The sequence below is a fragment of the Pseudophryne corroboree genome, chromosome 1 (assembly GCF_028390025.1).
Source record: "Pseudophryne corroboree isolate aPseCor3 chromosome 1, aPseCor3.hap2, whole genome shotgun sequence".
Taxonomy (NCBI): Eukaryota; Metazoa; Chordata; class Amphibia; order Anura; family Myobatrachidae; genus Pseudophryne; species Pseudophryne corroboree.
The window spans coordinates 510,744,882-510,759,180 of NC_086444.1; positions in this window are offsets into that span (position 1 = coordinate 510,744,882).

Below are 14,299 nucleotides of genomic sequence, written 5' to 3' on the forward strand. Positions count from 1 at the left end.
ACATGCATTTCTGTACAGTGCACCAAAAAGGTGTACATTTATCATTATATACATTTTTGTGTACAGTATGTTTGACTTGTGTCTCCTTAAACCTGGAGAGAGGAAGCACGGGTGAGCAAGCCTTACTGAAAGTATGTGCAATTACAGTAGATGTGGATGCACCTTAGGAGGCCTATCTGAAGTGCTTTTGCAAGGATTTTTAACAAAAACTCGAGGTAGCACTAACTTTTGGCTTCTGATTTGTGTATTCTCCCCTCCAGTGGATAGTACTTAAATCATTAGCATTGTAGCTTTATTATGAAGTCGCAGCCATCTATTTGCATTACTGACATTTCCATTTGCACTACTGCAGTAAAGAAGACTCCTATTTTTCTTTGAAAGGGGAAAACAACAGATGTTTGTTTGTAATTAACTACATTTTATATTCAAAATGCAATTGTCGCATTTATGAAAACTGTCAGAACAATATTGTCTCATGTTTATATGGCACTTAGATTATTGTATAAAAACAGGACAATGCGCACTTGCTACTAACACTGTGCAGCCACATCTGTGTCATTGTTTGGTGTTAGTATACACACTTGTAATACCTGATGTATGTCTTGTGCAAATACTACTGCTTTACAGACAGGTGCATCCAACCCAACATAGGCACTGGAATATACTTTTCTTATGTACATTTGGGCACAATGAATTGACCTCCTAAATAAGCCCCATGGTGTATTACTTTCCCCATGCTTTTTAAATATTTTCCAGGGGAAATTTTATTTTTTCTCTGTGCAGGTTACTAAATCTAAGTTTAGATGTAAATTTCTCTTTCAAGATATAAGTTTTAGAATTTTACACATCTATCCATAGCATGACATCCTAATAGTTGCAACTGTTTTTGCTAATTGCAGTAAAATGTTTGTAAAATATATATGTAATGAATAAGCTGTATTGTTATCAGCTCTTCTTTTCCAAAATTAAAGTAAATATAGACTGTCCAGTGTTCCTTCACCAATATCCATGTCTTTCCCACTACATAGCTCCCTCACAATGCCTTATTCTACACCACCAAGACAAGCAGGGGGAGCCAGGCAGGGTCTGAGTCTACTAAAGGACGCTCAATGCTGGCCGGTATTGAAAAAACAAAGGGTACTGGCTAATCCAGAATTCCCGGGATTGAATCCCAGCCAATTTTTGGCCAAAACTTCGGGATCCCGCCGATACCAGGATTGGCCACCATTGATCCAAGTGGTGTGCTTAACTTACTGATGCCTTTTTATTTAATATTCTTTAGCAGGACAATAGGCTGTCTGGAGAGCCACTAATTACACAACAAATGGAACAGACCCAACAGTGCAAGTGATAAACAAATTAAGAAATGTTCGGTACACTGAGTATATCCACAATCCTCTATGAGTAGGTAAGTGATCATTCAGTTATTTCTCTAGGAATCCGCTCCCACATCCAAGATAAATATACAAAGGAAAGATAATTGGTAAGTATTCACAATCCCATAGGTATTACATGGGACAAATATCCCAAGGTCACTGACCTTAAAGTTGTGCCCTATTTGCACGTAAAGGTTTCTTTAGATGTAGGATACTCTCAGTGGTTGAATGTATTCGTGTAAGTTTTTGCTAATAATATTACCCTTGTGTCCATCTGTTTTAAAAGAAAGTTTGTCTCATTTGTGTTGTTTTTTTAATAAATGTAATTGAAACGTTTTTACTACGTTGATGCTGGCTTACATTTCTTGGCACTCAAGTAGAGTCATCATGGTGGTATAAAGTGGAAAAGAACATGGTGGTCTATTGCCCTTCACCAAAAAGAAACCTTTATGTGTACATAGGGCACATGTCTAAGGTCAGTAAATGTTTGAGGTGTATATTGCAATTAGCAAAAACTTCCACAAGTACATCCAACCACTGAGAGTATCCTACATCTAAAGAAACCTTTATGTGCAAATAGGGTACACCTTTAAGGTCAGTGTCCTTGGGAAATTTGTCCCATGTGTAATACCTATGGGATTGTGAATACTTACCAATTATTTTTCCTTTGTATATTTATCTTGGATGCAGGAGCGGATTCCTGGAGAAATAAGTGAATGATCACTTACCTACTCATAGAGGATTGTTGATATATTCCGTGTACCAAACATTTCTTTGTTTAGCGCTTGCGCTGTTGGGTCTGTTCCATTTGTTGTGTAAATAGTGGATTCGAGCACGAGTGTGGCTCAGGAACAGGACCAAGCTGCAGGGGTTTGGTGCAAGTTATAAACATTTTTTGATATTGTCTGGAGAGCCAGACATGGGTTAGAGCAGTGAATACTAAACTCTGTCCTAACGGCACCTTAAGAAATCAGCGGTTTAAGGAAATTCATGCTTAGGCACAGGTGACTTAACTAATTCCTCAGATAATTTGATTATACCATCTATGCACAAGTTTGGATATTCCTAAATCCTAGACTGCTATGGTTCCTGGAGGACCGCTTTCAGGAAACCATGGGTGAGTGGTACTAGAGGGCATTCAAAAGAGGGTTCTGGTTGATTAGTTATATGAAGGGATTGTGAAAAGATTATAGAAACTGCACATTTTTGTTTTTCCTTTAAATAAATTGCATATGCAATTTATTTTTATAAAGTAGATCATAATTTCAGTGAATGAACTATGCTTTTGCCACAGTGCCTTGATTCACCTTTGTTTCTAATACATATGATGGGTTGGGTACATAATCACTGCATTCAGTATCCTAGTGGGATGTTGACAGCAGCATCCCAGTAACTATTTAAACCCTACCCCTAACACACCCCTCCTGCAGCCTTAACACCCCACCCCCCCCACCCCAGTTCCTATCACTAACTCCCTGTACTTACCATCAGGATCTTTGATCCTTCTGGTGGCATTCCTGTCTGGATGCTGACCGCATCCCCATATGATGCAGCTGATATAAAGTTATCTGCAGAATTTCCAGCTGAGAAAACCTCAAGGAATGCAAAAACACAAATGTATGCAGGGTAAATACGACATGTGTTGAAAAACAACCTACTTTATCTGTGTTATAGCTTGTGTTGATTCAAAAGAGAACAGCGCAGGCAGGCTGAATGCCTAAAAGGAAACTTTTTTTAAATTGGTCTATGGAATTTTTAAAGCTTCTCAATAAGTCCATAATACCCCATCTGATTTTCCACTGGAAAGATCTATTAATAGAAATCCCTTTTATGGTGAACACTTATAATTAGAACCATACAATTAGTATGTGTTTTTTCTGTTATTTTACCATTTATGGTTTTACCATGAAATATACGTATTAAGGATTCTAACCCACAATCCGTTTGGTTTCATCCATCTTATCAGGAACCACCCCACAGCGAAACACCTTTTAATCAATAGGCAATCTAAATGGTGCTTCCTTTATGAATGAATATGGAAAAAAACACAAACATTTCTAATTCCTAAAGGTAAAAAGTAGCAGAGCATCTTCAATCTATTCTCCGTATTTGGCTGTGTGCTTATTTGATCTGGGACTTCACAAAGACATTCCTGTTGGAGCTGAGCGGTGCTAAAATATTTAATTACTACATAGTGATGTTGAAAAGAGGCAAAATGCCCATCGGGTTCAACCTGTATTCTGTGTTAAGCTGTTCATATTATAATGCACCTGCTGAAGTAATGGTTTAGTACCAGTTGGCAACTATGATTCTTACCACTTCCAAATATTTAATGTCAATGTTTAAATGCTATAGCCCTGGATACTTTTTCCAGTTAGAAATTTGTCCAAGTCGTTTTTAAATGCATTTACAGAGTCCGCCATTATTACCTTCCCCGGCAGGGAATTCCAAATCTTTATTTCCCTTACCGTGAAGAACCCTTTCCTACGTTGTGTACGGAATTTTCTCTCCTCTAGCCTCAGCGAGTGCCCATGTGTCCTATACAGAGTTCTTTTAATAAACAAATCCCCTGCTAACTCTTTGTAATGACCCTTTACATATTTGAAGATATTAATGCCTCCTCTTAGGCGCCTCTTTTCAAGTTTATACATATTTAACCTAGTAAGCCTTTCCTCGTACTCCAGTGTCTCTAACTCTTTAATCAATTTAGTAGCTCGCTTTTGAACTCTTTCTAGTGCCCCGATATCTTTTTTTTTATAAAATGGTGCCCAAAATTTAACACAATATTCCAGATGCGGACGTACCAATGATTTGTACAGCGGCAGGATTACTACCTTGTCCCTTGTCTCACTTCCCTGTTTTATGCACGCAAGCACTTTACTTGCCTTCTTTGCTGCATTTTGACATTGTGTACTGTTATTAAGCCTATTATCTATGAGCACCCCCAAATCTTTTTCCACCACAGTTACCCCTATATTTTCCCTATTTAGAGTGTAGGATGCAAGTGTGTTTTTTGTCCCAAAATGCATAACTTTGCGTTTTTTTATATTGAACTTCATTCTCCATTTAGACGCCCAGGTCTCAAGTTTAAATAAGTAATTCTGTAGAGACTCCACATCGCTTTCTGAATTAATTACCTTACACAGTTTAGTATCATCTGTAAAGTTTGACACTGTGCTTTCCAGGCCTAATCCTAGATCATTGATAAATATATACTGAACAGTAGTGGGCCAAGTACCTGTGGTATTCCACTGACTACTGGTGCCCAGCTGGAGAACATCCCATTGACCACTACTCATTGTACCCTGTTATCCAGCCAATTACTTATCCATGTATAAATAGTATATCCTAGGCCAAGTTCCCTTAATTTGATGATCGGTCTCCTGTTAGGCACTGTATCAAAGGCTTTTGCAAAATCTAAATACATCACATCCATTGCTTTTTCCTGGTCAAGATTCTCGCTCACTTCCTCGTAGAAGCTAATTAAGTTGGTTTGACATGATCTGTCCCTTATGAACCCATGCTGACTTTTGCTAATAATCTTTGTAGCCTGCAGATAATCCTCTATGCTATCCCTCAAAATACCTTCCAATATTTTACCCACCACAGAGGTTAAACTAACTGGTCTATAGTTACCAGGATTATTTTTAGTTCCCTTTTTAAATAAAGGCACTACCTCAGCTATGCACCAATCCTTTGGTACCATGCCTGATTTAATTGAACTATGGAAAATCAAGTATACTGGTTTTGCTAGCTGTGACCTAAGCTCCATAATAACCCTCGTATGAAAACCATCTGGGCCTGATTTATTAATCTTTATGTTGCTTAGTCTCTCCAGGACTACTTCCTCACTTAAACAAGCATCAAGCCAAGAGTCATTACCTTCACTATCGTTATGCACTACTTTCACCATCCTCCCTGGTGAATACTGAGGAAAAAAATAGTTCAGTATTTCCATTTTTATTTTGTCATTTATCAAAGCTGCCAATTCATCTTTTAATGGGCCTACATTCTCCTTCTTTAACCTTTTACTGCTTATTTATAAAACTTTTTAGGATTGGTTTTACTCTATAGCGGTATGCTTTTTGTTTACAATTTTAGCTGTTCATTACTTTTTTGCATCTTTTATTGCTTTCCTAATAATACTGGAATGACTCCTTTCCTCGATTAGATTGAAATGTTTTGAAAGCACGCCTCTTTTTAGCCATTTCTTCTTTAACCTCCTTATGAAGCCACATTGGTTTGTGTTTAGTACTCCTGCGTTTACTGCTCATGGGAATGAAGTTGTGAATATTGCTATCAAGCAACCCTAACCACTTAACTGGCATGGTTAGATTTCATGCAACTGTGCCGTCCCACCCTGTCCCCCCGATTTGACAAGGAGATCCGTTCTGCAGATGTGCATAATATAATGTTTAAATATAAAAAAAAATACTTTTTCAACTTTATTAAGTATGTTAACAATGTTAACGCTTTTGAAGGGAAAAATCGTCAGTTAAGTGGTTTTAAAGCATCCCAGATTTCTATTGTGTCTTTACCATGAAACAAAACTTCCCAGTCAATGTCATTTAGTGCCCGTCTCAGCATATTGAAGTAAGCTTTTCTAAAGTTAAATGCTTTGGTTGATCCCTTATGGCTATGTTTCTTGAAACTGATGTAGAATGTGATCATATAGTGATCACTGTTTCCCCAGGTCTCCCCCACTTTAGTGTTTGATATAATGTCCACATTATTGGTAATAACTAGGTCCAGAATAGTTTTACCTCTAGTTGGGTCCTCGACTAATTGAGTCAAGTATTGATCCTTTAATGTATTTAAGAACCTGCTCCTAGTTTTTACACATGAATCGTTACTCCAATTTATATTGGGATATTTAAAATAGAAAGATACTGTAGGGGGGAGAACAGAAATGAAGGGGAGGGGGAAAGGGGAAATCGCATTAAAGTACAAACAGTGTCATCAGCTACAATCCGTTATTGCACAGCAGTCCAGATCAATGAGACAAACATTTGAAAAGGAGAAAGTAACACTGGGATGTCGGGTACACCTTCCAAGTACACCACATTTAACCATGCTAAGTCCAATTAGACAGTGAACAGTATTAACAGGCAGCAGTACTCTGAAATAAAAAAGGAGAGTGAAAAGAATACCACCAGTATTATGTGAAAGCCCAATTAGACAATTAACTGCAAACAGAGATAAGGCCGTATCAAGGGAGTTGCACTGTCGTATATTCTCTCCACACTGCCCGTTTTATGGTATGTCCATTATGCAGAAGGTCAAAGGTCGAACCTGCAGTTTCAAACTCAAAATGAGATTGGACAGCAATTTCAATGGCGGAGATCGTAGGGATCGTGGTGGTGCGCCACTGTCGTGCTAGTAACAGCTTTGTGGCTGCCAGCATGTGACCCAATACATATCGAGCATGTGGCTGTATTTTCATTGGGAATAAATGTAGTAGGGCCAGCGTAGGTTGGGGGGGAGAACCGGAAAGCCCACGATGCTAGAGATGAAGATAAAGACCTGACCCCAGAGGGCGGAAATCAACGGACATGACCAAAACACATGGATGAGTGTTCCCACGTGACCACATATTCACCAGCAGTCGTTTGGGGTAGATGGCCAGATAGAATGCAAAAGAGCAGTATTGGCGTTGTAATAGTTTATAAAATTGCTCTGTGTGAGATACACATTAGACACACGGAAGAAAGATTTAAATACAGAATGCCACTCCTTATCTGTGAGAATACAATTTAAATCAGATTCCCATTTTAGCTGAGATTTAAGATTCATAGGTAGTTGGGGTTGGATTAGGAGGGAATACCATCTGGACACTGTGCCTTCCTAAAATACTTTGTGGAAAGGGGAGAAGAAGGCCCCTTTCTAAAGATACCGACACTTTAAGATTATCCACCTCAAACCATGCATCCAGTGGGGCCAAAATACATGTTATCTGGTATAAATGGAGATCTGGAAAAGCCAACTCTCCCTTTGGTTTCGGAAGAGACGTTATCTTACGGGCAAACTTAGGCTTCTTTCCTTTCCATACATAGTTAACAAATACAGAGTTAAATTTGGTCAGTAAAGAATTGGGCAGTAAAATAGGAATAGTCCTAAACGGGTATAGTAACTTAGGGAGCAGAACCATTTTCAAGGCTGCAATATGACCTAATCATGAAACAGTGTGGCATCTAGTCCTTTGTCATCAGTGATAATTAGTTCAAGAGGGAGGGATAATTAAATAAAATGAGGTCGGAAACATTAGTGGGGATGTGGATGCCCAGATATTTCAGGGATTTTATCTGCCAGGCATAATCGTATTGAGATTTCAGAGCAGTAAGTAAGGTAGGGGGGAGATTGATTGGGAGAGTCTCTGTTTTGGAGCCGTTTAACTTGTAATATGAAACTGATGAATATGCTTGTAAAATTTCTTGGAGGGCTGGAAGGGAAGAGATCGGGTCAGTAAGAGTGAGGACATCATCTGCGAAGAGACATACCTTATACACATTGCCAAACAAAACCGGTCCTATCATCTGGGGACTTATCCGAATGGATTCTGCCAGGGGCTCTATAGCTAAGACAAAGACCAGAGGGGACAAAGGGCAGCCTTGGCAAGTACCATTGGAGAACCTAAACACTGATGAGAGCATACCATTAATAAACACTCTAGCTGACGAGTAAAGCGCTGTAATAGAGGTAAGGGGCCTTCCAGCTTTTCTGAACCTGAGTAGTACAGCTTTCAGATACCTCCAGTGTAATCTATCGAATGCCTTCTCTGCGTCCAACGAAAGGAGCTCCGTTGTAGCAGAGAAGGCGTCCAGAAGATTAATAATCCTAGTATTATCAGGAGACTGCCGGTACTGAACAAAGCCAACCTGGTCCTGGTTAATGAGGGAAGGAAGCAGTGGGTTCAGCCTATTAGCAATCAATTTTGCATAAATTTTTACATCAGAATTCAGTAGGGCTATTGGGTGATAGTTAGACATAATTACTGGCTTTTTGCTAGATTTGGGGAACGCTACAATTCTGGCTTCTAACATTTCAGAGGGGATCGAACCAGATGACGAATCCTCATCAAAAACGCACCAGGACCGGGATCAGGACATCCCTAAAACATTTGTAAAAGCCTTTTGTGTAGCCATCCGGGCCCAGTGCCCTATCTGATGGAAGGCTATCGATAACCTTCCCTAACTCCTCAGGAGTCTAGGGACGCTCCAGCCATTGGAGGGTATGCTGATCCAATGAGGGTAAAGCCTCAATCCTTCAGCTGACGGTTGCTGGGTGCCGGGGTCAGTACGGAGGTTATACAGAGAAGAATAGTAATCTGCAAAGACATTGGCAATGTCTGAGGGATCAGTCACCTTCCGGCCTCTGGAATTAGTGACCTTTTTAACTCTTTCAGTAGCCAATTTCCCTCTCAACTTCCTGGCCAACATTCTGCCAGCTCTATCACCTTGGGTATAGGATTTTTGTTTCAACTTAAAAAGATTGTTATGTACCTCCTTTAGTGTTAAAATATTCCATTCCTCCCTAGTATGAAGCAATTCCCTATATATCGATTTATTAGAGGGAGAGGATTTAAGTTTATGTTCCAAGTCTTCCAGGCAAGCCTCGACATCATCCTGCTGTTTACGTAGTGCCTTATGATGCCGGGTTACAGCTTGGATTATGGAGCCCCTAACTACCACCTTCAGAGCACACCAGTTATTAAATATGGACGTGTCGGAAGGGTCATTACATTCTAAATAAGTAGATAAAGACAGGGAGATGGAAGCTTTCACCTCTTTTTCTGCCAATAGGTACTTGTCAAGGCACCAGGGTCTAAGGGAACGTCTAAAAGACCTTAAGAACCACTGTAGCTTCAAAGCTGAATGGTCCGACCATGAGACTGATAGTATAGTAGCCTCCCTGATCTGCTGTAGAGTCCATTTATCCGATAATGCCAAATCAATTCTAGAAAAGGACCTATGTACTGGGGAATAAAAGGTGTAATCCTTACAGTTAGGGTTTCTCTCTCTCCCGATATCATAAAGGCCGTATTCATGTAAAATGCGTCTAAATGATTGGGAATGATCCTGAGTCTGAGGTGTTTTTAAGGGATGATGAGTAGCAGATCTGTCCAGGTGGTCGTCTAGGACCAAATTAAAATATCAGAGGAGCAAAAATGAACCAGAGCCATGACTGAAGGGTAGAGCAAAATTTACTTATAAATGGGACCTGTCTGGAATTGGGGACATACACTACCGCTAGCGTAACTGGTTTGTCGTCTAATTTCCCTGTGAGAATTAAGATTCTACCTTCAGTATCGGTAATTTGTCTAAAATAAAATTGCATAAACGAGAATAAAATAGTCACCCCTGGTTTTTTCTTGGAACTATTGGACATGTAACAGCATGGGAAATTATTATTCGACAATTGCGGGGGAGAGGGGGACATAAAGTGGGTCTTCTGAAGAGCCACTACGTGAGCCTTAATCTTGGCAAAATGGCATAAGGCCAGTCTCCGTTTATTCGGAGAGTTGAGGCCCTTGACATTAAGAGAAATCACATCAACCATTTAGGAGTTAAAAAAAGAGGGCTGAGGATCGCGACCAACAACGGAGGTATAGGTAAGAAAACACTGAAGTATCCAGGTATATGTAATAAACATTCTGATGGAAGGAACCGGCAAGGAAAGAAAGAAGAGAGAGAGATAGGGAAAAATAGAAAAACAAGTTGAGCACCATGGGTGCAACTAGAGGCCGCCCAATGTGGCAGCGCATAGGAGGTTGTGGCTGGAGAAGCCACCCCCTACACTCGAAAAGAAATATAAAAATAATGTTAAAAAAAACAGCGCACAACAATCGGCCAAACTATGCGGCACGGAACTTAGTCACAGGGTGTAAGCAGTTAACGGCCTCAAACAACATATTGGTGAATTGCATATAAACTTATTACAAAATAACAGTAGATAGAGACAGAAAATGTACCAATACATACATTTTGGTCGGTTTGGTATGGCGGGGCGAGCAGTAAAAAAAACGGGTTAAAGGCATCAATAAAGAAGAGCACAATAGCATCAAAGAGCTGATCACCGCACCCCAGCAAACGTATCATCGAAGAAGGGAAGACTTGTAGTGAGAAATAACACCATGAAACACACTACGGTAAAGTATACTGAACAGAATCGGAAAGCAGTATACATCACATTCAAGGGGTACGGCACACTTTAGTCCAATCCTGGCAGGCTCTGAGGCTGGCAGGGGCTTTGGAAGTGTCGTTCCAAGAAGTCAGGAGCTGAGTGGCAGCCGAGGGAGTGGTGACGACATTCGTAGCTTCGTTCCGCCGGATAATCAGTTTGGTGGGGAATCCCCAATGATAGGGGATATCGGCCTTTCTGAGAGCTTTGGTCACTAGATAGAAGGAGCGACGGTCAGCTAATGTAGCAGCAGACAAGTCTCCAAATATTTGTAAATCACCTAAGATATCGCCGGACATGTCAGATGGCCTAGCTGCACGGAGTACCATTTCCTTGATGTGGAAGTAGTGAAACCTCATCAATGTATCCCTTGGAGCATCCTTCGGGGCATTTCTAGATTTCGGTAGCCGATGTATACGACCTAGTAAAAAATCTGTTAACGACACCTTTGGGAGCAGCCTTGTAAATAAGTCCATGACCTACTCTGTCAGCTCATCGTTCATCACAGATTCTGGAATTCCCCGTATTTTAACATTGTTCCTGCGCGACCTGTCCTCGAGGTCACCAAGTTTGCTTTGGAGATCTGTAACTTCCATTTGCAGATCATCATGAAGGGTGAGGAGCTCATTGTGGGATTTAACCACTTCTTCTAGCTTGGATTCCAGTCGATCAGTGCGTTGGTCGACCTCATCGATAGACTGCTGACAGACCTGTAGAACTGATTTAAATTTCACTGAGATGTCCACTTTGAAGGATGCCAGCAACTGCTTCATGGAACCAATCGTAAGAGGTGCATCATCTCCAAGTGCAACTGGAGTGATCATGGCTGAAACGGAAGGACCAAAAGGAGTGCTCAATGCGGACAATTGTTTGTGACCCTTTTCGGTAGAAGAGGCTCCTTTGGCAGGAAGCGGAGGAGATTGGTATTTGAAAATATTTACTGGAGGAACCCCCGCTGCTTCCTTCTGTCACTTAGGTGGCATTGTCACAGTCAGTATGTTATTATATCAGGATATACTGGTAGTGCATGTTGTAATAAAGCAAATGAAAACCGAAAGAAATTCTGTCAATAGATGTTACATCAGATTACCATGATTGATAGACACATGGGGGGTCATTCCGAGTTGTTCGCTCGTTATTTTTTTTCGCTACGGAGCGATTAGTCGCAAACTGCGCATGCGCAATGTTCGCAGTGCGCCTGCGCCAAGTAAATTAGCACAAAAGTTTGGTATTTTACTCACGGCCTAAGATTTTTCATCGTTCTGGTGATCGGAGTGTCATTTTATTGGAGTGTGCGGAAAACGCTGGCGTTTCTGGGAAAAAAGCGGGAGTGTCTGAAGAAACGGGGGAGTGTCTGGGTGAACGCTGGGTGTGTTTGTGACGTCAAACCAGGAACGAAACTGACTGAACTGATCGCAGTGTAGGAGTAAGTCTGGAGCTACTCAGAAACTGCTAAGAAATTTCTATTCGCAATTCTGCTAATTTTTCGTTCGCAATTCTGCTAAGCTAAGATACACTCCCAGAGGGCGGCGGCTTAGCGTGTGCAATGCTGCTAAAAGCAGCTAGCGAGCGAACAACTCGGAATGAGGGCCATGGAGCGTAGGGGGTGGACATTCACAAGCAAGGCATATGCGGCGTGAAACCACACACTGAAGGCGATGGGGCCCAGCAGAGGTAGGCAATACAGCAGTCACCAGGAAAAAGTGCTTTAGGAGAGCCGTAATCACCGGAGCTCCGCACATACACGTCTGCCCTTGTAGTTAGCCAAGCCACACACCCCCTAGCCCATTTGTTTTAATGGTATCTTATCTATATTTACAAGTGCCTTTCTAGAATTACCCTTACCGACTGTTATTCTCCTCCCTCCCTTTCCACCCCATCATATTTAATACAGCCTTCTTCACTACTATCTCTATTTGACCTATTAAGACTTCCTAACCCCCAGAAGCCCCCCCATCCCTTCCCCACCTGATGTTAGTTTCTTCCCTTATGCTATGGGCATCATTTTCAATATACCATATTGTTGAGCCATAATCGTCATTAGGTAATTCCGGTGTCAATACCCATGCAAATACCCTTGCCGGCTGATCTTTCGCTCCCCCCTTCTCCACCCCCAAATTGTTCACTACCCCATCCTTACTGTTCTCAGTGTTTGACCCATAGCTTCTATCTAAATCCTCCCCCCCCCCCCCCCCCCCCTCTCCCCCGGCTCCTGGTTTAAAAGCTCCTATCTTGAATTCTTAATTGAACTTAATCAGGAATAAATACAGCATGTCTTTTACTTATGCAACTCAATACTTATTTGATATTTGAACTATTTTATGTTTGAACTATGCTTTTACCATAGTCCCTTGAGTTACTTATGCAGCCATCAAATTATAAACACCTCCCTAATACTGTGTATGTCCCCCTTGTGCCCCCAAAACAGCTGTGATTCCACAAGATCTCTGACAGAATCCTGTGGTATCTGGCAAAAAGACAATGAAAATAATTTTATTAATATAGTGCTTTCTCTGACGTCCTAAGTGGATGCTGGGACTCCGTAAGGACCATGGGGAATAGCGGCTCCGCAGGAGACTGGGCACAACTATAAAGAAAGCTTTAGGTCTAACTGGTGTGCACTGGCTCCTCCCACTATGACCCTCCTCCAGACTTCAGTTAGAATCTTGTGCCCGGCTGAGCTGGATGCACACTAGGGGCTCTCCTGAGCTCCTAGAAAGAAAGTATATTTAGGTTTTTTATTTTACAGTGAGATCTGCTGGCAACAGACTCACTGCAGCGAGAGACTAAGGGGAGAAGAAGCGAACCTACCTAACAGGTGGTAGTTTGGGCTTCTTAGGCTACTGGACACCATTAGCTCCAGAGGGATCGACCGCAGGACCCGACCTTGGTGTTCGTTCCCGGAGCCGCGCCGCCGTCCCCCTTACAGAGCCAGAAGCATGAAGAGGTCCGGAAAATCGGCGGCAGAAGACTTCGGTCTTCACCAAGGTAGCGCACAGCACTGCAGCTGTGCGCCATTGCTCCTCATGTACACCTCACACTCCGGTCACTGATGGGTGCAGGGCGCTGGGGGGGGGCGCCCTGAGGGCAATATATGACACCTTGGCTGGCAAATCTACATCATATATAGTCCTAGAGGCTATATAGATGTAAAAATACCCCTGCCAGTATTCCAGAAAAAGCGGGAGAAGTCCGCCGGAAAAGGGGCGGGGCCATCTCCCTCAGCACACTGGCGCCATTTTTCCCTCACAGCTCCACTGGAAGGATGCTCCCTGGCTCTCCCCTGCAGTCTGAACACTACAGAAGGGTAAAAAAGAGAAGGGGGCACTAAATTTAGGCGCAGGATATAAATATATATATATATATATATTGATATATTGATATATTGATATATAAAAAAGCAGCTATAAGGGAAAACCCTAATTTATAGTGGGATCCCTGTGTTATATAGCGCTCTGGTGTGTGCTGGCATTCTCTGTCTCCCCAAAGGGCTTTGTGGGGTCCTGTCCTCTGTCAGAGCATTCCCTGTGTGTTTGCGGTGTGTCGGTACGGCTGTGTCGACATGTTTGATGAGGAGGCTTATGTGGAGGCGGAGCAGATGCCTGTAAATGTGATGTCACCCCCTGCGGGGTCGACACCTGAGTGGATGGTGCTGTGGAAGGAATTACGCGACAGTGTCGACTCCTTGCATAAAAGGTTTGACGACATACCTAATGTGGGACAGCCGGCTTCTCAGCCTGTGCCTG